This window comes from Oncorhynchus gorbuscha, linkage group LG02 (genome assembly GCF_021184085.1).
Source record: "Oncorhynchus gorbuscha isolate QuinsamMale2020 ecotype Even-year linkage group LG02, OgorEven_v1.0, whole genome shotgun sequence".
Lineage (NCBI taxonomy): Eukaryota > Metazoa > Chordata > Actinopteri > Salmoniformes > Salmonidae > Oncorhynchus > Oncorhynchus gorbuscha.
Genome location: NC_060174.1, coordinates 40,071,847 through 40,094,582, shown reverse-complemented (window position 1 = coordinate 40,094,582; position 22,736 = coordinate 40,071,847). Strand labels below are relative to the sequence as shown.

The 22,736-nt window shown below is 43.1% G+C and overlaps 1 protein-coding gene across 1 annotated transcript in view; it reads right to left on the bottom strand.

The window, feature by feature from the left end:
• Positions 1 to 11,789, bottom strand: part of LOC124002170 (leucine-rich repeat-containing protein 4C-like) — a 128,874-nt gene extending 117,085 nt beyond the window's left edge. Inside the window, exon 1 of the mRNA XM_046309507.1 lies at positions 10,209 to 11,789. The gene's annotated coding sequence lies outside the window, so the exon portion shown is untranslated. The remainder of the gene's footprint in view (positions 1 to 10,208) is intronic.
• Between the last annotated feature and the right edge of the window lie 10,947 nt (positions 11,790 to 22,736).

The following is a 22,736-nucleotide window of genomic DNA, read 5'->3' as shown; positions in this document are numbered from 1 at the left end:
ATAACTTGTTACGGCTAGACGTTCCGCTAACGGAACCCCTCGACAACACCCATATTCAAATTAAATTACTAGAAATATTAAACTTTCTTGAAATCACACATGCAATACACCAAATTAAAGCTACACTTATTAATCCAGCCAACGTGTCAGATTTCAATAAAGCTTTACGGCGAAAGCGAGGATAGCACCCCACCAAACAAACACATGACATTCATATTTCAACCCGCCAGGCGCGACACAAAACGCAGAAATAACATTATAATTTATGCCTTACCTTTGAAGATCTTCTTTTGTTGGCACTCCAATATGTCCCATAAACATCACAAACGGTCCTTTTGTTCGATTAATTTCCTCATTATATCTCCAAAATGTCAATTTATTTGCCGAGTTTGATCCAGAAAAACACCGGTTCCAACTCGCGCAACATGACTAGGAAATGTCTAATAAGTTACCTGTAAACTTGTTCCAAACATTTCAAACAACTTTCCTAATACAACTTTAGGTATTCTTTAACGTAAAAAAAATCGATAAAATTTAACAAGGGATAAACTGTGTTCAATAGCGGATAAAAACAAAGTGGAGCAAGCTTTCAGGTCGCACGCCCCTAACAAATAGTACACTACACTCGACCCTTGTTCTGAACTGCCCTACTTCTTCATTTCTCAAAGGAAAAACATTAACTAATTTCTAAAGACTGTTGACATCCAGTGGAAGCAATAGGAACTGCAAGCAAGTGCCACAGAAATCTAAATCCCCATAGAAACGCATTGAAAAGAGAGTGAACTCAATTTATTTTCCTGGGTGGATTTTTCTCAGGTTTTTGCCTGCCATATCAGTTCTGTTATACTCACAGACATTATTCAAACAGTTTTAGAAACTGTAGAGTGATTTATAACTACATCTACCTGTCACGCCCTGACCTGAGTATTCTTTGTTTTCTTTATATATTTTGGTTAGGTCAGGGTGTGACGAGGGTGGTATGTGTGTTTTTGTCTCATCTAGGGTTTTTTGTATGTCTAGGTGTGTGTGTCTAGTCTAGACATATTGTAGGTCTATGGTTGCCTGGATTGGTTCCCAATCAGAGGCAGCTGTTTATCGTTGTCTCTGATTGGGGATCCTATTTAGGTTGTCATTTTCCAGTTTGGGTTCGTGGGTTATTGTCTATGTGATGTTGCATGTTTGCACTCAGTTTTGATAGCGATCATGGTCGTCTTGTTATTTTGTTTGTTTAGTGTACTTCGTGTTTTTTTGTCTTTCATTAAAAAGATGTATTCACATCACACTACGCTTTGGTCTCCTCACTACGACAATCTTGACACTACCAATTATAGGCATATCCTAGCTTCTAGGCTTGAGTAGCAGGCAGTTTACTTTGGGCACGCTTTTCATCCGGACGTGAAAATACTGCCTCCTAGCCCAAAAAGGTTAAGTCCCTTGTTTGGGGCAGGAGAGTCAGAGCCGCCCAACGGCAGTACATCGGCAACTCTCCTACCCCGACGCATTCACGCAACATGTAAAAGAAGTCCAGTCCAATTATTCCTGAGGAATTTTTTATAAAACTCCACTGGGACTCCATCGACCCCCAGTGCACGACTGGGGGGGACATCTGGGTTATGGCCTCTGCCAGTTCATTGGACAACAGAGGAATTTCCATTTCATCCATCTGTGCCAGAGACCTTCGGGAGTTCTGCGAACAAGACCTGAGCACACATAGGATCACACATTTCTGCCCTACACAACTCCACAGTTCGCTCCTGCATCTCCCCCACACAGAGGTCACTTGACCATCAGACAACCGTAGACAATGCATACCCTGAGCTTCACTGCTCTGTCTTTCCAAACCAAAGAAGAAGGAGCTGGGAGCATCCATCTCTTTGAGCATGGAGATCCTACCTCTTACAAGTGCTCCCTTAGCTCTAACCTGGAAAAAACTGCCCAGGTCCCTACGTAATTCAGCTAAATTAGCCTGGATGCCTATATTGCATTGCCCCACCATCTCTACCTCCATCTCACTAATACTACGCTCTAGTTCCCCCAATACTCTCATAGCCTCTGAGGATGAGAGAGCTGTATACTGTTGACAGAAAAGACGAATTTGGATTTTCCCCACATCCCACCATTGACTCAGAAACTCATACTCCTCTCTTCGCAAACTCCACATATCCCAAAAGGTCTGGATACCTGAGCAAAAAGTGGCACCTTGTAAGAGCTTTACATTAAAATTCCAATAGGATGCCTGCCGGGGCCCTGGTGAAATAGACAGCCAAGCCAAGGTTATGTGGTGATCCAAAAAACCCACCGGGAGAATGTTAGCACCCAACAGCCTATTGCTCTGATTCCTGGACATGTAAAAACAATGAAGTCGGGCTGCACTCACCTTAGCCCCAAAAACCTTCACCCATGTATACTGTCTTGTGTTGGGATGTAAAGTTCTCCAAACATCCACTAGGTCGAACGGATTAATTATGTCCCTTAACACTCCCACTGACACTGAATGAGGCTCTTCCCCATTTCTGTCTTTCGTAAAATCCATTGTACAGTTCCAGTCCTCGGCAACCACCAGCCTAAGGCGCTACCTGTGAGAGTTCCTGTCTAAGACACCCAAATAGAACCCCCCCCCTCTCTCCATGTGTTAGGCATCCCTTTCCACCAGAGCCCCTAATCGACTTAATTCACCACATCACTATGCATCTCTTGCAGAATCAACACCTGTACTTTTTTTAGTTTTACATATTCACCCAACACACTCCTCTTTCCCACATCTCTGGTGGCATTTATATTGAGCGAGCCTACCCGAAGAGTATCCATAAGAATTGGGAGAAAAGCCAGCAAAGAAAGAAACCAATAGCAAAGCTCAAAAAGCCCCAGTGCCAGAAAGAAACTATACATCTAAACAGTGTCTGAAGCTAAACCCTTATGCACTGTTGTGACCCACTTCCTCAACCTAAAACGTTTCCTGGGTGAAAGGACGCCATGGCCCTCATTTTTCATAGCATATTGTATTGATCTTACAAACGTTCTCAGATCAGAAAAAAAGCTTCAAGATGAATTTTTTTCCACTCGGTCTTATTCAGGAACTTTGTTAGTTCCCTCAATGTGTATTTTGACGCCTCTGCTTGACTGGCTGTCACCTCCGGGCCCAATGAATAGGAGTCTGAAAAAAATCCTCATCATCATCTTCCTCAGACTCACTTTCCTCCTCATCTCCCATCCTGACCACATGCCCTTCCTCTCTGTTCAGGGCCTCCCCCAGCATCAGGCAAAGGTTCCATGGTGCCTTTGGTCACACCAGCCTCTCCCCTCCCACCTCCTTAATAATACCCATTTTTCCTTTTCCACTTGACACCCTCCTCCTCCCCCCTAGTCTCTTACACTTCCCCACTATACTCTTCTCATCCACTAGCATAACCTGACTAGACCCAGCCTCATCTACACCACCCTCCATAGCATGACTAGGGCCAGCCTCATCTACACCACCATCCATAGCATGACTAGGCCCAGCCTCAGCTACCCCACCATCTCTAGCCTGACTTGACCCAGCCTCCGCTACACCACCATCCATAGCATGACTAGACCCAGTCTCAGCTATACTACCATCTCTAGCCTGACTATGCCCAGCCTCATCTACACCACCATATCTGGCATGACTAGGCCCAGCCTCATCTACACCACCATCACTTGCATGAGTAGGCCCAGCCTCTTGCGATCACTGCTCCAGATCACTTGATATTCACCACAAGAGGGAGAGAAAGAAGGGGAAAGGCAGGGCAATAGGCAATTTAATTCAAAGTAAAATTGCCAACATTATTTAATTACTCCTGTCTATACAGAAGAAAATGTATAATTCAAAATAGGCTAGTTGGCCCAGTATGATCGTTAGCTTCTTTTAAAAAAAGTTGTAATTCTCATGTGCATAGCCTGCAGTTGGAAGGCCCGCAACTTGGGCAACATATGCTGCAAATAACAAATCGATGACTGTTGAGTTGTGAATGTCAGTGGAAAGCAGCTAAAATAGGGCAAAGCAGAACACAATATAAAAAATGAAATCACGGGAAAACATAATTGGGAAAACAAAGAGACGAAAATGAAAACACAAATCTGTTTTTCAGTTATCAAAATTATCAACTTGAGCAAATAGTAGTATATCTTATTTGAACGAGTGGTGAGCATCATCCATCTCTCAGGTGAGTGGACACATTCACTATTAATCTTTGGGTCAGTCAGTGCCACTTGAAACTTTGTGTTTGGACGATCATTTCCTACTCCAGGTTAGAAAGATGTCATATTGTACAATTTGTGTCTCCCTTTCCACATGCCTAGATTAGATGGTTGCATACAAGCAGTATCACTGCAGCCTAAGTTAATTTAGCTCATGGCTGTTTGTAAAAAAAGCCTGCAAAAAAGCCTGTTGTGAACAGCGTGCACATTTCTTTGTAGGCACGGCATATTTACAATTGGTATGTGTATGAGAGTGTGTGTCTGTGTGTGTGTGTGAGAGACTGAGTGAGTGAGTGAGTGAGTGAGTGAGTGAGTGAGTGAGTGAGTGAGTGAGTGAGTGAGTGAGTGAGTGAGTGAGTGAGTGAGTGAGTGAGTGAGTGAGTGAGTGAGTGAGTGAGTGAGTGAGTGAGTGAGTGAGCATCTGAAGGCATCACTGAGCCTTCTTCGCGGTCAGAAGGTACAGTGACGCCGAAACGTTGGTGTATTACCCAATAAATTACTAGGAGTTTATACATATGGAGTGTGTGACTCTCTTTGTTTTTATAGCTTACAGTTTATTATCGTTAGTCAGCACCTCTACACTAAATACTTTTCTCCGGGTGTGTGCCAGCCCATGCTTTTTATGTAACGAAATTAGCAAACACAAGATTGTGGCAAATAAAACTGAGCACATAAAGAAACGATTTAAGGACCATGGACAGCGATGCGAGCCATTGCTGAGAAAAGCGCTCACCTTGATGCAGCACTGGTGGGTGGAAAGCTCCTCTCGCTGTGCCGCGCCCAGCACTGTGTTGCTTTGTGGGCTAGTACGCCTACATGTTTGACATTAGCAGGAACATGCCTGCAAGCCGAGGGTGAGAGAATTCCATGTTATTAATGTAATATTGTTCCCATTCCCCGTTCTCAAAGTTTCGATTTTTAAACGAATAAAAAATCCTCTTAGTCATACAGGATATACAGTATCTTAATATCCTGTGTTTTCTCTCTCCTCTACCCCCCATTTCATTGTGAGAAATCATAGTTTGGAAAGCAAATGGCTGCTGTAAAGAGAAGACATTAAAAGAGTAAAATCTATCTTTTGGTTATCAAAATTCTCAACTTGAGCGAACAGTAACTTATCTTATTGGCACCAGCGGAGAGCATCATCCATAACCCTGATGAGTGTGCTGTGCACATATGTGACTCATTTCAGGAAACTAGGCATATGTTGCGGGCCACTACTTTTTAATCAAAATGTGTTTTTTGGCAGAAATGTCTTCTGGAACATGTACACTTGCATGTACCTTAATAACAAAATGTTATGCCATCTGTAAATACAAATACAATTCTTAAATTATGGGCCTAGTTGGTTTAGCCACAGAAAAAGCAAACATCCTTAATTGGCTGAGATAATGAGTGTGTCGGACATGCCGAAAGATGAGTTTCTGGAGGACCGAGTTTTGAAATCAGTGGAATTAGAGTATGATAGCAAAGGAGATGGAGAAAAGACCTGTTTCCGGATTACATCTTCAACCAAACTACGGGCAATGAAGCTTCCGTGACAGGGAGAAGCATCCATCCATGATGTGTACAAGTAAGTAAGTCTAAATAGTTACATTTTCAGATATCACATGTTTCTAATTTTGACAGAAAGTCATTTTAATTTCAAGTTAAAGTGTGATATTTAATTTCAAGTTAAAGCTAGCTAGCTGGCTGGCTTGCTAGCTAACATTACTTGTATGATCTGTGTAGTAATATGATTTGTATCTCAGAGCCATTTGCTTTGATAGTTCTAGCCTAACGTTAGCTAGCTAACATTAAACCTGGTTGGTTAGCTACCTGCAGATGAATGCAGGGTAGTAATGTCATGAGTTGGGATTATGGTTCATTGTTTACCTAGCTAGCTAGCTACATGCATTAACAAAAGACTCTACTATGCAAGTAAACATTTCAATGTTACTGCAACAACTGTTGATTGACACCCATTGAATATGTTCGGTACCAGTAAACGTTGGCCATAAAAAGTGTAAATTGTTGCCTGCAGCACTGTTGCAGTCACCAACGCTCTGGATAACATAAAAACAGCCTAACAATCTCTGCTAGGGCGAGTAAATTGGTCAGTGAGCTGTTTTCTCATTTGTGTCTAGAAGTAGCTAGCAAGCTAGCCAACGTTAGCCAGATCACTTTGGTGCTTGACTGCTGTTGTTAGGACAGAACGCTCAGATCAACCATTAAATAGATAAGTGGGGCTTAAGGTTAAGAGGGTGTGAAGGATGCTGAATGGGTGGAGACAAAGAGGAGCTCTCCAGTAGGTACCAAAAACATTCAAAGGCCATTTTCTTAAAAATCAGGTTATGAAGGCCAGGCTTAGAACTTGTGCTAATCTAATTTGGTTCTGTTTATGAAGGTCTTAGGAAGCATTAGAATATCAAATGTCAATATTGGAAAGAACATAACACACTTGTCATGTGTTTATGTTACTGTAGGCTATATGTAAAACCAAAAAAACACTAAAAACAGAATTTCTATTTGTGGAGTGCCTTTGTTTCAACTATGAATTGTGCATTGAAACAAAACAAAATACCCAAACCGCAAGACACGCGTTCAATTATTATTTGACCCTGTTGGTCATCTATGAAGTTTTGAACATCTTGAAGAACAATTTGGCCTTAAATTCCCATGTACTCTTAGAATCTCCAACCGGCACAGCCAAAAGAGGACTGGACACCTCTCAGAGCCTGGTTCAGCTTTTTCCGAACCCTTTTTACATCTGTGATTCTGTATAGCACTTTGTGGCATCTACAGATGTAAAAATGCCTTTATAAATACATTTGATTGATTGAATTAAGAACATATCAGTAGCCTAAATATCAGTATAGGCGTCAAGCATGCTTGTGAATAGTGAAAATCAACAAAAAGCAATAATGGCATTACAATGAATGTAAGTGTCGATATGACGGCGGTAAAAAATGGTATATTATTGTCAGTTATTGGACACATTATTTGTGGTCTCGCTCGTGCTTGCAGTATGGTGTGCATTTTCACACAATAATTGATTTCATTATTCTGTTATCCCTTGTCCTAACAGTCACCACAAATCTTTGTCACTTTTAGTTGATTTCAACACTTCCAACAAACAAGTCACCTGCAGCTGAAACAGGTGTCCGGTTTCTGTTGGATTGCATCTGCCCACCTTGCAGCTTCTCCATCCTGGTAGCTGTGCACAATTTGGCTCATGTAATAGCTCACGTGGAATCTTTGCTGCTGCCTTGGCCCTCATATGTCTCTCACGTAGCCCGTGTGCCAGACTCATGATGAAGTTTCTTCTGCTCATGGGTGTTGTTCATGCACTGCTTGAAAAACACATGCGTTGATAGCAGCCAAGTCAAGCATGTTGTAGGACACAGCAACAGGCCAGCCGGGAGTTCCTCATTTCACCTAGCACAGCCATTATCCGACACTTGCTCACCTGCTGTCCGATATGGATCCTTTCCCAGATATGGTAAGCCGTTCAGCATGAATCAGAATAATAGAGATGTCATGATCCATTTCTTCCCCGCCATTTGAGTCGTTTTCATTCAGATATTGTAACGCTTACGCAGCATGTGCATCCATTCGTCTTGGTCTTGCCATTGTAAATGATGCACGCTCTCACTGTGTAGCCTACTCCATTTAGGCCTAAAGGAGACAAATACATCTGCTTAAATTCGGTGGACTGATATAGGCTACACCGTTTTGGGATTATAATTAGAATAGATTAATACAATAGAATGGCCCACCCTGTTCTTCATGCACAATTGATGAATACATAATTATGCATTGTTCGCTTCTCCTCACTCATCAACTCACACATTCTCCCCTTTTCTCCCCATCATACTATACTTCATTTTTTTAAATCTGGTGTTACAGTATATGTGTGAAATTAGTTTCAGTATAGTTTAGGTTCAGTTTTGAGGCAATTATCGGGGTGAATATCAACTGGGAATGTCACATTCAACTATGGGAGAAGGAGCGGAGCAGGCTGGGGGAAAATCATTCAGGCAATTACATCCCCTTCTAAAACTCGTTATAACTCCAATTCTGTTTGTGATATTTCGATTCTAACAACAACAGTGTTATATAGATTTATTTCGGAAAAGTCAAGGACGAGGGAGACATTATTTAAACATGGCAGAGTAATTAAACATTTACATTTATTAGATATAAACGAATCCCCATCTACATCCGTCAGTTTGAGCTAGAGGGGGGGATCATCTTCCGCGTCTGCAGTGAAATGTGGAAAAGCGATTTTTGTCAGACCGTGAGACAGCCTCCGAACGGTTTGACCTACACACTCTGTTTTGCTCTATGCCCCCCAAGTGTCAGGAGACTCGTCTGAAGTTGGTACCGTTGATGGGCCAACATCTGTTTGGTAGCATCGGAACCGTTTGGGTTATACACTAATGGGACCCCACTGTGGAAAGGAGCGATTCTCAGGAACACAATGGAATTCTCCGTTTTGCTACAACCCCCACAAGTGTCACCAGAATACCGGTTAAAAACTAATGGAAATATTAAGGTAATTTGTTCCTACCCCCCTCCAAAAAAAAGGGAGGTTGAATGTGTAAAAAAATAAATATATTTCTAGAGTTTAAACAAATCTCCTACATTTAGGACATACACTTCAAAACCGAGTTTCTTATTAAACCGCCCTTTTTTCTATTTATGAATGCGTTATCAAATGCGTTTCTATGGGCTTTAGTAGTAAAGAGCTAAATTTGTCATAAAATTCTAATTCAAATAGGCGAATGATCCATAGTATGACCATCTACAAACAATTCAACATGTCAGTTTAGTACCTCCCCCCCCCACACACACACACAACGTCGGTATTAATCATAAGGTATTAACCTGTCTCCTCCCCTTTATCTACTCTGATTGAAGAGGATTTAACAATTGACTTCAGTAAGGGATCATAACCTTCACCTGGTTTCACCTGGTCAGTCTATGTCATGGAAAGAGCAGGTGTACTTAATGTTTTGTACACAGTGTATACCACACATTATGCTACTTTCTTTCTTGCCAACAGACTGCATAGCGGCCTAAAGGAGCAGACGAAGCTTGTAATTTCAGCTCCCTCAATGCCAGCACTGAGCGAACTGCAGCGCGGTCGGCAAAGGCGAGCCAACTAGTCTTTACTCGAGCATACATTAGAGCGCAGCACCTCAGCATTAAAAAAAGACACTACACCTTTGTGGTTAGGCCTAAATTAAAGTGCATAAGCTGCAGCCCTATAGTGGTCTTGCAACATCATTCATATGGCGGTGCTCATATGTTGAGTTTTTCTCCAGGGCGCATGCGGTGAGCCTTAGAAATACAACAGTTTAAAGTCCATTGCTCTGCATTGTGCTCTGCAAATAGCTTTGGTGGGCTTCCTACCGTTATTCTAATCGGCAAAAAAAAATATTAAACTTTATAGAACCAATGTTAGAACCGATGTTATTAGGCCTCAGGTATAGATGCTGAAGTGCAACGGTCCGAATACAGCATGGGATGCTGCAACATACTGCATCACCACTACTCAACACGACTGAGTCAACCAGCCGCTTCACACATTATGATCAGTAGCCTGTCAGCATCGTATCAGCATCGTATGAACAGATATTGCAGTCTTTATGTTCAAGGTTAGTCAAATAAAGGCAGAATCGACACGCAGTTCTACGGCCCTCCACATATGCACACACACACGCCAAATCGAATGGTCCATTCATTCATCACATCACACAAAAAATGAGCTTTTTTTGTCCGATGACGTCAGATGAAGCTTTCAGGCTATGCCCTCGTTGAAGTGCTATTGGTTGCTTGTAGTAAGATAATAAGGCAAAGTGGGATAGAGCAGCAAAGGAACGCTGATTTGAAATAGTATATAAGGTTACAAATAGGCTTCAGCTAGAACCGTAACACACTGTGGGCAAGGTGTCGGTGCCATGTAGGAATCAATTCAATTAAACAAATAAACACATATAACTTACTTGTCACCAAAGATGCTGATGTTAGCAGATCTGATTCAAACAACGACAGTTCCCTCTTCAGCTCCTTGCCCTCTAAAACTGCATCGAAAATAGGCTACATCCGCAATTCTCAAGCATCCTGAAACCTAGACTCCGTGGTGATACTTTCACACAGTTTATCCGGTCCCCACATTGTAAACGATGTTGCGTTTAATCCATCAATTAGAATCAATCGGTTAGGTGTTAGGACTTGCACAACGACGATAGAGTCAATTTATCCATCCCCCATTCAAATGTTTCAAGACGCAAATATACGAAGTGCCACCGTTGAAACTAATGGTTAAATACAGAGTGATACCAAGGCAAAAATGCTATATGTGTCACAGTCCGGTGACATTTCGTTTATCAGTTAGGAATTTAGGAGAAATCTGAACTCTTCCCAGATCCATCCTTCATGTTTTAATTTTCAATAAAACAACCAACCAACCTCTTCAGAGCCAGACTACTAACGACACAGTCTCACGCAGCCGTGGACCCGCAGATTGATAACATCCTGAAACCTCGTCATAATCTACCGCTCATCCACATATTGAGCAAACATGAAGTGGCTGATGGTTGTCATTCCGGTGTCACACTTTTAGCTAGAACTTTTTTTCTCCCTCTTCAGTTCCTTGCTACTCTGCAACCCCCCAGGGATCTGATTAGATTTCAACTCACAACCCAGTGCGGATTTCAATATTCTTATTTGTCTTTGCCTCCGTATTGATTGTCGTTGGATTGGATCTCGGAGATGCTAGCATATGAATTCGTCAGGTGGACGAGGCGAATAATGATAAAGTCGCCAGGTTTATCTTTGTCTTCTGATAGATTCTTCTATCGATTTTCATCGGCTACTGTATGTTTGATGTAGGAACTACTACTGCGCGTCAGGTGGGAAATCCAGCAGGTCTCCTCATAGAAGTAGCCTATAAAGACCACATAGATGCGTTAAAGAATTGTTCACCACGAACACATCCTTCCTTGATCCGTGACTCTTCAATCAAATGCAAAATGTCATAGCATACGCTATAGTATTCTTATAGTCCCAAATGTTTCGTGTCCCGACTTCTCATCGCATCTCGAGAGCCGTTTGTTCAACAAGCTACATCTGTCAGTTTTCATCCACAGCAATCATCGACTCCTCTCTTTGCGCTTTGGCTCTATACACATCTCAGAGACTCCCCAGTACAGCCAATTCACTGATATCTCACAAGAGGGAACGAATATCCACCCTGATGATCCTCGGCGCGCGCTCCTCAGCAACTGAAATTGCGCGTTTAAGATGATGGGCAATACTGACCACAAATCACCAGGCTAAGAATACGTTTACATCCACCAAACTCCAACTTCAAATACGCAATGCATTTGTGAACTCTCATATAAATCATATGCATGATCAAGTTTGGAGCTAGACACTAGACAGTGGGCAGTGCTGGGAAGTATTTTTTTCTTAAATTGCAGCGAGATGACAGCCTCACACCCACACCGGACTGGCTTCCTCCCTAACTCAGAACAAGACTATCTGTATTCCGCCAGTCAGTGCTGGTGGATTGATGCTGCTATCAGAGGCGCGAATGCTGCAGTTAATGCCAGAAATACTCCCTCTAGACTGGCTCAACATATCTCCTTTAAAGCGCATTCATGTGTGGCGTCCCCCTATATTTTCCCCACGCACCCGTTCTTACTTTTGATGGGTGAAATACAATTATCACGTTTCCTGCCATCATCTACCCACTGATTGGTCAATTGCATTATCAGTTGATGTCATAAGGAGCGATGCGTCTGGTGGTAATATGGGTGCGTGTAAGCGCGTTTATGCTCCAGTGCGTGTAAGACCTAGGAATGTGTGTGTGTGTGTGTGTGTGTGTGTGTGTGTGTGTGTGTGTGTGTGTGTGTGTGTGTGTGTGTGTGTGTGTGTGTGTGTGTGTGTGTGTGTGTGTGTGTGTGTGTGTGTGTGTGTGTGTGTGTGTGTGTGTGTGTGTGTGTGTGTGTGTGTGTGTGTGTGTGTTAGAGAGCGAGAGAGAGAGATGGGACATGACTGCCACCTACCGACTCCCCCTTCCCCTCTATGACACCATCAGAGCCACGGGCTACGAGCAGCCGGGTAGACTACGTTCCATTTTTGGAAGCAAGAATTTCGCCATCTGAATGTCCTGCATGGTTATAGCCATATTATTCCATATTATGCACACAGACACGACTCAAGATCGAACCCATTTTAGCCAACATAATTCAGCAACGTGGAGTCATCAAAACGAACACACTCACAATATTTGAGGCATCTGACCAGCTAGCTACACTTGAATAGACAGTCCATATTTTGGGCCTCTGAGTTGGGCCTTTGAGTCTACAATTCCATTCACATTGGGATGCGCAACTGTTTGGAAACATTCAATGAACGGGCAACTAAGGTACCGAATTATAAGAAATCATCATTGCAATGACTGTTAACCAGCGCTTTTGTCTAGTTCACTCAATAAATATTATGCACTTCATCATCAAGCAGTGAAAGAGGCTAATGCATGGTACTGGCTAATTGTTGTGTCATGGTGATTTCTCAACACTAGAATGGAATTACTGTCAATACAGTGCAGAACAAACAGAAGGCCTAGATAATTGTCTAACATGTTACAATTATGATACAATATTTATTTAGTCTATTCAACTGACAATACTGAAAGTAGTCTAAGTCCTCTGGGATTGCTTTATATGATTGTATAAAATATGCATTTGCTATGAGTCCTGAGGTCTCAGACAAGGTTACTCATCATGTGACTTTAGCCCACCGAACTCCCTCTGCTACACATAGGACTACTTAAACAATAAACTGAATATGATAGTTTGACAGTGGCTACAATAAGCAGCAGTGAGTGACATACAGCAGAGTTGAAGTTGGAAGTTTGCATACACCTTAGCCAAATACATTTAAACTCAGTTTTTCACAATTCCTGACATTTAATCCTAGTGAAATGTCCCTGTCTTGGGTCAGTTAGGATCACCAATTTATTTTAAGAATGTGAAATGTCAGAAAAGTAGTAGAGAGATTGATTTATTTCAGCTTTTATTTCTTTCATCACATTCCCAGTGGGTCAGAAGTTTACATACACTCAATTTGTATTTAGTAGCATTGCCTTTTAATTGTTTAACTTGGGTCAAACATTTCGGGTAGACTTCCACAAACTTCCCACATCATTTTCGTGCCTCATGATGCCATCTATTTTGTGAAGTGCACCATGCCCTCCTGGAGCAAAGCACCCCCACAACATGATGCTGCCACCTCCATGCTTCACGGTTGGGATGGTGTTTTTCGGCTTGCAAGCCTTCCCCTTTTCCCTCCAAACATAGAGATGGTCATTACGGCCAAACAGTTCTATTTTTGTTTCATCAGACCAGAGGACATTTCTCCAAAAAGTATGATCTTTGTCCCCATCTGCAGTTGCAAACAGTAGTTTGGCTTTTCTTTGGAGCAGTGTCTTCTTCCTCGCTGAGCGGCCTTTCAGTCGGCCTTTATGTTGATACAGGACTCGTTTTACTATGGCTATAGATACTTTTGTACCCGTTTCCCCCAGCATCTTCTCAAGGTCCTTTGCTGTTGTTCTGGGATTGATTTGCACTTTTCGCACCGAGGTACATTCATCTCTAGGAGACAGAACGCATCTCCTTCCTGAGTAGTATGACGGCTGTTTGGTCCCATGGTGTTTATACTTGCGTACTATTGTTTGTACAGATGAAAGTGGTACCTTCAGGCATTTGGAAATTGGTCTACATTTCTCTTTCTGAGGTCTTGGCTGATTTCTTTTGATTTTCCCATGATGTCAAACAAAGAGGCACTGTGTTTGAAGGTAGGCCTTGAAATACACCCACAGGTACACCTCAAATTGACTCAAATGATGTCAATCAGCCTATCAGAATCTTCTAAAGCCATGACATAATTTTCTGGAATTTTCCAAGCTATTTTAAAGTTACGTGTACTTAGTGTATGTACTTAGTGTATGCACTTAGTGACGCACTGGAATTGTGATACATTGAATTATAAATTAAATAATCTGTCTGTAAACAATTGTTGGAAAAATTACTTGTGTCATGCACAAAGCAGATGTCCTAACCAACTTTCCAAAACTATAGTTTGTTATCAAGAACATTTTGGAGTGGTTGAAAAACTAGTGGTAATGACTCCAACCTAAGTGTATGTAAACTTCTGACTTCAACTGTATATACTTGTAACGGCGTTCTTCGTTTGTAGAATGAGAGTCGGACTGAAATGCAGCGTAGTGGTTACTCATATCTTTAATGAAAGGAAAAAAGCGATACATGAAATAACTATACAAATTTGAAAACAACAAACGGAACGTGAAACCTATTACAGCCTATCTGGTGAACTACACAGAGACAGGAACAATCACCCACAAAATACAAAGCGAAACCAGGCTACCTAAATACGGTTCCCAATCAGAGACAACGAGAATCACCTGACTCTGATTGAGAAGCGCCTCAGGCAGCCAAGCCCATACAACACCCCTACTCAGCCGCAATCGCAATAATACAAAAACTCCAATACGAAATACAACAACATAAACCCATGTCACACCCTGGCCTGACCAAATATATAACGAAAACACAAAATACAATGACCAAGGCGTGACAGAACCCCCCCCCCCCCCACTAAGGAGGGACTCTGGACGCACCTCAAAACCATAGGGAGGGTCCGAGTGGGCGTCTGTCCATGGTGGCGGTTCCGGCTCGGGACGTGGACCCCACTCCATTAAAGTCATAGTTCCTCCCCTTCGCGTCCTGGGATAATCCACCCTTGCCGCCGACCATGGCCTAATAGTCCTCACCCAGAACCCCACTGAACTGAGGAGCAGTTCGTGACTGAGGGGCATCTCGCAGCTCGGGACTGAGAGGCAGCTCGAGACTGAGGGGCAGCTCAGGACTGAGGGGTAGCTCGGGACTGAGGGGCAGCCTGGGACTGAGGGGCAGCCCGGAACTGAGGGGTAGCCCGGAACTGAGAGAATGCCCAGTACTGAGTGAAAGCCCAGTACTGAGAGGAAGCCCAGTACTGAGATGAAGCTCAGGCAGGTAGTAGGCTCCGGTAGATCCTGGCTGGCTGGCGGAACTGGAAGATTCTGGTTGACTAGCAGATCTGGAAGATTCTGGTTGACTGGCAGATCTGGAAGAGACTGGTTGACTGGCAGATCTGGAAGAGACTGGTTGACTGGCAGATCTGGAAGAGACTGGTTGACTGGCAGATCTGGAAGAGACTGGTTGACTGGCAGATCTGGAAGAGACTGGTTGACTGGCAGATCTGGAAGAGACTGGTTGTCTGGCAGATCTAGAAGATCATGGCTGACTGGCGGATCTAGCTGCTCTATGCAGACTGACAGCTCTGGCTGCTTCTTACAGACTGACAGCTCTGGCTGCTTCATGCAGACTGACAGCTCTGACTGCTCCATGCAGGCTGACAGCTCTGACTGCTCCATGCAGGCTGACAGCTCCATGCAGGCTGGCAGCACCTTGCAGACTAGCAGCTCCTTGCAGACTGGCAGCTCTGGCTGCTTTATGCAGACTGACAGCTCTGGCTGATTCATACAGACTGACAGCTCTGGCTGCTTCATGCAGACTGACAGCACCTTGCAGGCTGACAGCTCCCTGCAGACTGGCAGCTCAGGCTGCTCCATGCAGACTGACAGCTCAGGCTGCTCTGAACAGGCAGGAGGCTCCGGCAGCGCTGTAGAGGAGGAAGGCTCTGATAGCACTGAACAGGCAGGAGACTCCGACAGCGCAGGAAGGAAGGAAGGCTCTGGCTGCGCTGAACAGGCGGGAGACTCCAACAGCGCAGGAGGGAAGGAAGGCTCTGGCTGTGCTGAACAGGCGGGAGACTCCGACAGCGCAGGAGAGAAGGAAGGCTCAGGTTGTGCTGAACAGGCGAGGCGCACAGAAGGCCTGGTGCGTGGTGCTGGAACTGGTGCTACAGGATCGAGGACACGGACAGGAAGCCTGGTGCGGGGAGCTGCTACCGGAGGACTGGTGTGTGGAGGTGGCTCTGGATAGACCGGACCGTGCAGGCGCACTGGAGCTCTTGAGCACTGAGCCTGCCCAAGCTTACCTGGCTCGATGCCCACTCTAGCCTGGCCAATACGAAGGGCTGGTATGTGCCGCACCGGGCTATGCACCCGCACTGGAAACACCGTGCGCTCCATAGCATAACACGGTGCCTGCCCGGTCTCTCTAGCCCAATGGTGAGCACAGGGAGTTTGCGTAGGTCTCCTACCTGGCATAGCCATACTCCCATTTAGCCTCCCCCCAATAATTTTTTGGGACTGCTTTTCGGGCTTCCAACCGCGTCGCCGTGCTGCCTCCTCATCCCAGCGCCTCTCCGCTTTAGCCGCCTCTATTTCTTCCTTGGGACGGCGATATTCTCCAGGCTGAGCCCAGGGTTCTTTTCCGTCTAATTCCTCCTCCCATGTCCAATTCTCCAAGTGGTGCAGCCTCTCCCACTGCAACTGTTCTTCACGATTAACAGGGAGAGTTGGCTCAGGTCTGAACCCTGACTCAGCCACTCTCTCTCTGCGCCCTTCCCCAATAAATATTTGGGGGTTACTTTCGGTTTTCGCTCTGCGCCGACGTGTCTTTCTTTTTGACTCCATTCGCCTATAGCCCTCTTCGCATTGCTCTAGGAAATCCCAGGCGGGCACCTGCACTCTCTCTGGGTCGGCCGCCCACATGTCGATTTCTTCCCACGTCGTATACTCCATGCCTCTGCTATCCATAACGTCCTCCTTTCTCTGCTCCTGCTGTCGCTGCCTGTTAACACGCTGCTCAGTCCGAGTGTGGTGGGTGATTCTGTAACAGCGTTCTTCGTTTGTAGAATGAGAGTCGGACCGAAATGCAGCGTAGTGGTTACTCATGTCTTTAATGAAAGGAAAAAAGCGATACATGAAATAACTATACAAATTCGAAAACAACAAACGGAACGTGAAACCTATTACAGCCTATCTGGTGAACTACACAGAGACAGGAACAATCACCCACAAAATACAAAGCGAAACCAGGCTACCTAAATACGGTTCCCAATCAGAGACAACGAGAATCACCTGACTCTGATTGAGAAGCGCCTCAGGCAGCCAAGCCCATACAACACCCCTACTCAGCCGCAATCCCAATAATACAAAAACTCCAATACGAAATACAACAACATAAACCCATGTCACACCCTGGCCTGACCAAATATATAACGAAAACACAAAATACAATGACCAAGGCATGACAATACTGACTAGAATTGTGCTAAAACTGGACATTATAATATGGATATAACTATTTGCTTATATGAGAGGGGATGAGACATTTCACTTGCAGTGGTTGCAGTCCTTTTGCCTGGTCCTTTTAAAATGCCAGAGCAAGGGTCTGTCCAGCTGTCAACGTCTCATCACATTTCCCTCAACTGTGAAAGTGTTGCATCATTCATCAGTCTTCATAACTGTTGTCATGCCTCCAGTTGTTGACCATTCATCTCTCAAAGTGCACTGCTGCCATCCTGCATCCTTCGCCTACGATTGAGCCATTTTAATTGTTTGACATTAAAGGGTCTCTCTCTCACCCTCTTTCTCATCCCTCCACGCACATATGCTGCCCATTCATTCTCTCAGAATGACTGTGCAAATGTAACCTATTACAATTGTACACAGCCACAGCCAACCACTCTCCACCGAGGCAAAGTAGTAACCTTTTCCAATAATCGCTCCCTTGCCCCCGCACAGCAGATTCATGCTGTTCACATGTTTTTTTCAATCCACTTCCATTGAGCACTCTGCAATAATAACAGTAATGTTATAACAGCCATGCCTAATGGTTCGGATTTAAGGCTTTCATTTTACTACTCTCCTGTGATTCTCTGGTGACCACTTCTAAAAGGGGTCTTGTCTTATTTCTGTGAACTATGTGTCCTTGTACTCTGAAAGGGCAAGACCCATGCCCTTGGGATCATCATTAGAATCAAATACAATTCAAATCCAATTGTATTTGTCAAATACTTTGTAAACTACAGGTGTAGACTAACAGTGAAATGCTTACTTACGGGCCCTTCCCAATGATGCAGAGAGAGAAAAGAGAAAAAAATATAATAATATTGAATAAATACACAATGAGTAACAATAACTTGGCTATATATATACACAGGGTACCAGTACTGAGTCGATGTGAACAGGTATGAGGTAGATACTGTATGTACATATAGGTAAGAATAAAGTGAGGGGGAGAAGCTGTTCAGGGTCCTGTTGGTTCCAGTGCATTGGTACCACTTGCTGTGCAGTAGCAGAGATAATAGTCTATGACTTTGGTGACTGGAGTCTTTGTCAATTTTAGGGCCTTCCTCTGACACTGCCTGGTAGAAAAGTCCTGATGGCAGGGAGCTCGGCCCGAGTGATGTACTGGTTCCGTACACACTGCCCTCTGTAGCTCCTTGCAGGCGGATGCCAGGCAGTTGCCTTACCAAGCGGCGAGGCAACCAGTCAAGATGCCCTCAGTGGTGCAGTTGTAGAACTTTTTGAGGATTTGAGGACCCATGTCAAATCAATTCAGTCTCCTGAGGGGGAAGAGGTGTTGTCGTGCCTTCTTCAAGAGTGTGTTAGTATGTATCAGCATACTTTGTTGTGTTGGCGTGTGTTACGATGTGTTGGTGTATGTTAGGATATTAGGATACTCAGAATGAGTGTAAAGTGTCTACAAAAGTAACATTATAGTTTCAGGTTAGGTGAAATACACAAAGCCAAGATTAACTTTAAGTAGGCTTACTGTTATGTTATTGAATCTTAGTATATTTATTATTGATCATACTGTACCATGGGTACAAAAGGGTAAGACAGATACAGGCAGTACAGTAAACACATCAATGACATACAGACTAATTGAATTACACTAAACATCTGCGTTGGCTGGAAATGTTTATTTTTACCACTGCCACATATTATTTAATGTCCCTTTAGATAGTCAGCTCAGAAAATACATTGTTATGACGGGAGAAGATGATCGCAGTAAGACAGTATTCAGAAAGTGCTTTAGGCATATAGCCCTCTTCCTCTCCCTGGGACTATTGCGTTGTCAGGCCTTGAATAAAACATGTGTTGGGATGTTAGAATTAGATAATGTAATAATCATGGTGGGGATATCACATATGATTCAGTCAACGATCAAAAGCAATGTGCTACACATTGCTCAGCTGTATCTGCTCTGCTCAACATCCTCTTTTGTTGGAAGAAAATTTGACAAAATATGGGGGATGATATTGAGTTCCCATTAAGAGAGATCAAAGTATACAAACTTCCAGCTGTGTGATTATTATTACTTGATGCCAGACAGTATAAGCTAGCATTAGATATATACTGAAGGACAAATAATCATCAAATCATTGTTCATTCCATGTCTCTGTAGGTCCAGCTGACACTCTTCACTTGAACATTGCTCAAATTACTGTTGTCGATGATGTCATGTCAGTTTTGATAAAATTGGTTTCATGGTCAGGCAGGACCTTAATCTAAGATTAACCTGCACAATAATATGAGGCAAGCCACAGCAAACAGGAAAAGGCTTGGTACAGAAGCACGTACTGGACATGGATCTAACAGAGTATGTGCATCTCTTGACTTGCCCCACTTCCACATCTCCCTCCAAAACAACACCCATGCTCTCATTATTTATGGTGTTGTTTTTGGAGGTTATGCAGTAGCGCCACTTCTCTATTCCTCCTGGGACTCGGAGACAAATAGAATAATGTGGGAAATGAAGAGGCAGCTGTTGAGAGGCAAGAGCCTGAATTTGTGTCTCTCTGAGAGTGCCACTCGTCATTGGCTTCAAATTTGCTCCAGCAGGCCTGGTGGCAGCTGGGATTACAGTGGTGAGGGGGATACCTCTCTCACTCATCTCTTCTCTCTGTCTTTTTCTCTTTGATCTATCATCCTTTGTTTCACTTTGTTTTCACTGCCATGTCTAACAGTAAATCTAACAGTAAATGTTAAGCCACAGTTGTTGAGAAAGGTAGCATTTGACAGCTCCTCTTGTCTGCTACAGTAATGCTTTTAGTTCCTCCAACCTAATATTAGCTAGCAGCACAACAAGGACTCTGGTGATACATATTGTATACACTGTACTTCCCTACAGTGGTTGAAAAACATGTTGCCATACAAAATAGTGGAAAACTCAATGAGTAAAATCCCCACAAACAACTCAGCGGCATCTTTGCGATTTATAGGGGTTCAGCAAATTTCAAAGCCTTTATAATTAAGCGCATCAATGTATTTGCCATCCTGTTTAATCTCCACTTTGATCCACACTTATCTCTCACTGTACTCCTTATCCAAGGATTCCTTTGGCCCAAAGGGCTCATGATCGAAGGGCAGCAGCACACTCCTAATTCTTAACTCACTGCCAGTAGCCACCCGTCGCTGCCTTGATTCCTCTATTCCACCCCTTCATCTGGCCGCATTTAAATAATTTAAAGCCGGGCCCACCCTAATAGCATCCTCCACCTTGCTTCAATTTCACTATATGATAGGTAAAGGAGGGCTTAATGACTGGCAGGGTTATTGGATTTTGGCTGCAGCACAGAACAGTAAGGAGAAAGGAGAAGGGCAGTATAATGTACATGGACGGATGACAGGATGTATGATGATCATGATAACCATAATCACTATCATCACATTCATCCTTATTATTCATCCTCAGCAGCAGCAGTAGCAGCAGGCCCACAGGCGGAAGCACTACCATTAGTAACAAACAGGAGAATCCACATAAAAAACACAGCAATCTCATCTTAGTACAATCACTATGTTGCCCACATAATGTAGGACTGACAACTCCTGATGATATGCAATCATCATGCATGGAGTATGTAAAAGTCTCCATCAAGAAGAATTTATTCATTATAAGTGGAGTTAAAGAACGAGTTTGCACTTATACAATGTGCATGTATTAGGGGACTGGAGTCAACTCCATTTTTAGGGAAGTGTTCACTAATTGGAAGATAACATTTAATACTTCCAATGAGGGAAAGTGCATATCTGTACTCTCTTCCGCACTGCGCCAGTGACATTATGCCATCACTAACAGAGATGCTCCGAAGTGGACTAGGTGGGGGCACATTGTGTAGTCTATTCTGTCAAGTGGTTCAAGATGCTGGGCATGTCCTAAAATGCGTAAAGATTGTTATATGTATTTTGAATTGATTAAATAGAAAACTGGGAAGCTTTCTTCTGTGAGATAAAGAGGAACTACTATGTGACACATTTTTACTATGTGACTAATTTATCAACCATTCAGGCATTTTTATTTTTTATTTAAAATGTTCAAACCATTTTTTAAAGTGATCCAGCCCATTCTTTTGATTTCCTCAAATGACAAAATATGGAACAAATCAACATATGCAAACTGACCAAGACAGCAACGGTTACTCTCATTAAATCTAAACAATACAGTCGCTTATAAAATGTTCCCTCTAATTGTGAAATCTTCATTTGTGAGGGGAGGAATTGTTGTTTTGAAATTATAGTGGTACATATTATGGTTTGTCCTCATGGAACCCTGGCTCGAACACTGCCTTTTGCACAGCTCTCAGGGATTTTGCTCTTCCGTCCTATTTATCACAACTTCCTCAGTCAGAAATGTTTCAATGGCACCAGGCAAGCAATTCTCAAAGGATATATCACCCTGTAATGTGCTCAGCTGTTGTGAGTCAAACATAGCCAGCTGTTTCTTCTGCAGGTGAACAAAATCCCGGAGAAGGAGTTTATGCATGAGAAACCACCAGCAGTTCTCTACCCTTTCTCCTCAGTCTGTAATGGGCACTCGTATTCATTCACCCATTCTATTGTGTGAAGTGTTTTGGTATGTCTGTTACACAAAATGATGCACAAATACTGAATGTAAATGTGTACACTGGAATTGGTTTTCAATTACAATTTAATTAAAATATGCAGAGTGCGTATTTGCAGTATTTCAGATAACAGAGTTATATTAATGCAATATGAATTCAGTTCTAAATGTCTACTGAATGGTGAGTTCAAATTAGGGTCATGCTACCTGAGGGCCATCCTATAAGGAGAAAAGGGTGAAATCACTCAGACATTATATTAATTAAGCAGACCCTTACAAAAAACAGGTCAACTTAGTAGTTTCACATGTGAAATCCATACATTTCCACATGTGAAACAGCTGTTACCATATGTTGAACTTACATTTCACATGTGAAACCATAATATATATTTACATGTATTAAATTTAGAGTTCACATGTTAACACCGCCTGTTCACGTGAGGAGAAGAACATGTGTGTCACCCTCCCATGTGAATTGCAGTATTACATGTGAAAATTGGATATGCAGTTTAACACTTGAAAAACATTCACATAGGAAAATCTGACTTTCACATGTATACATGTGAAATTGTATGTTCACGTTTTTTTTTAAATCAGGTGAAAATCACATTTGTCGCTTCACATGTACCAAAAAACTCTAATTGA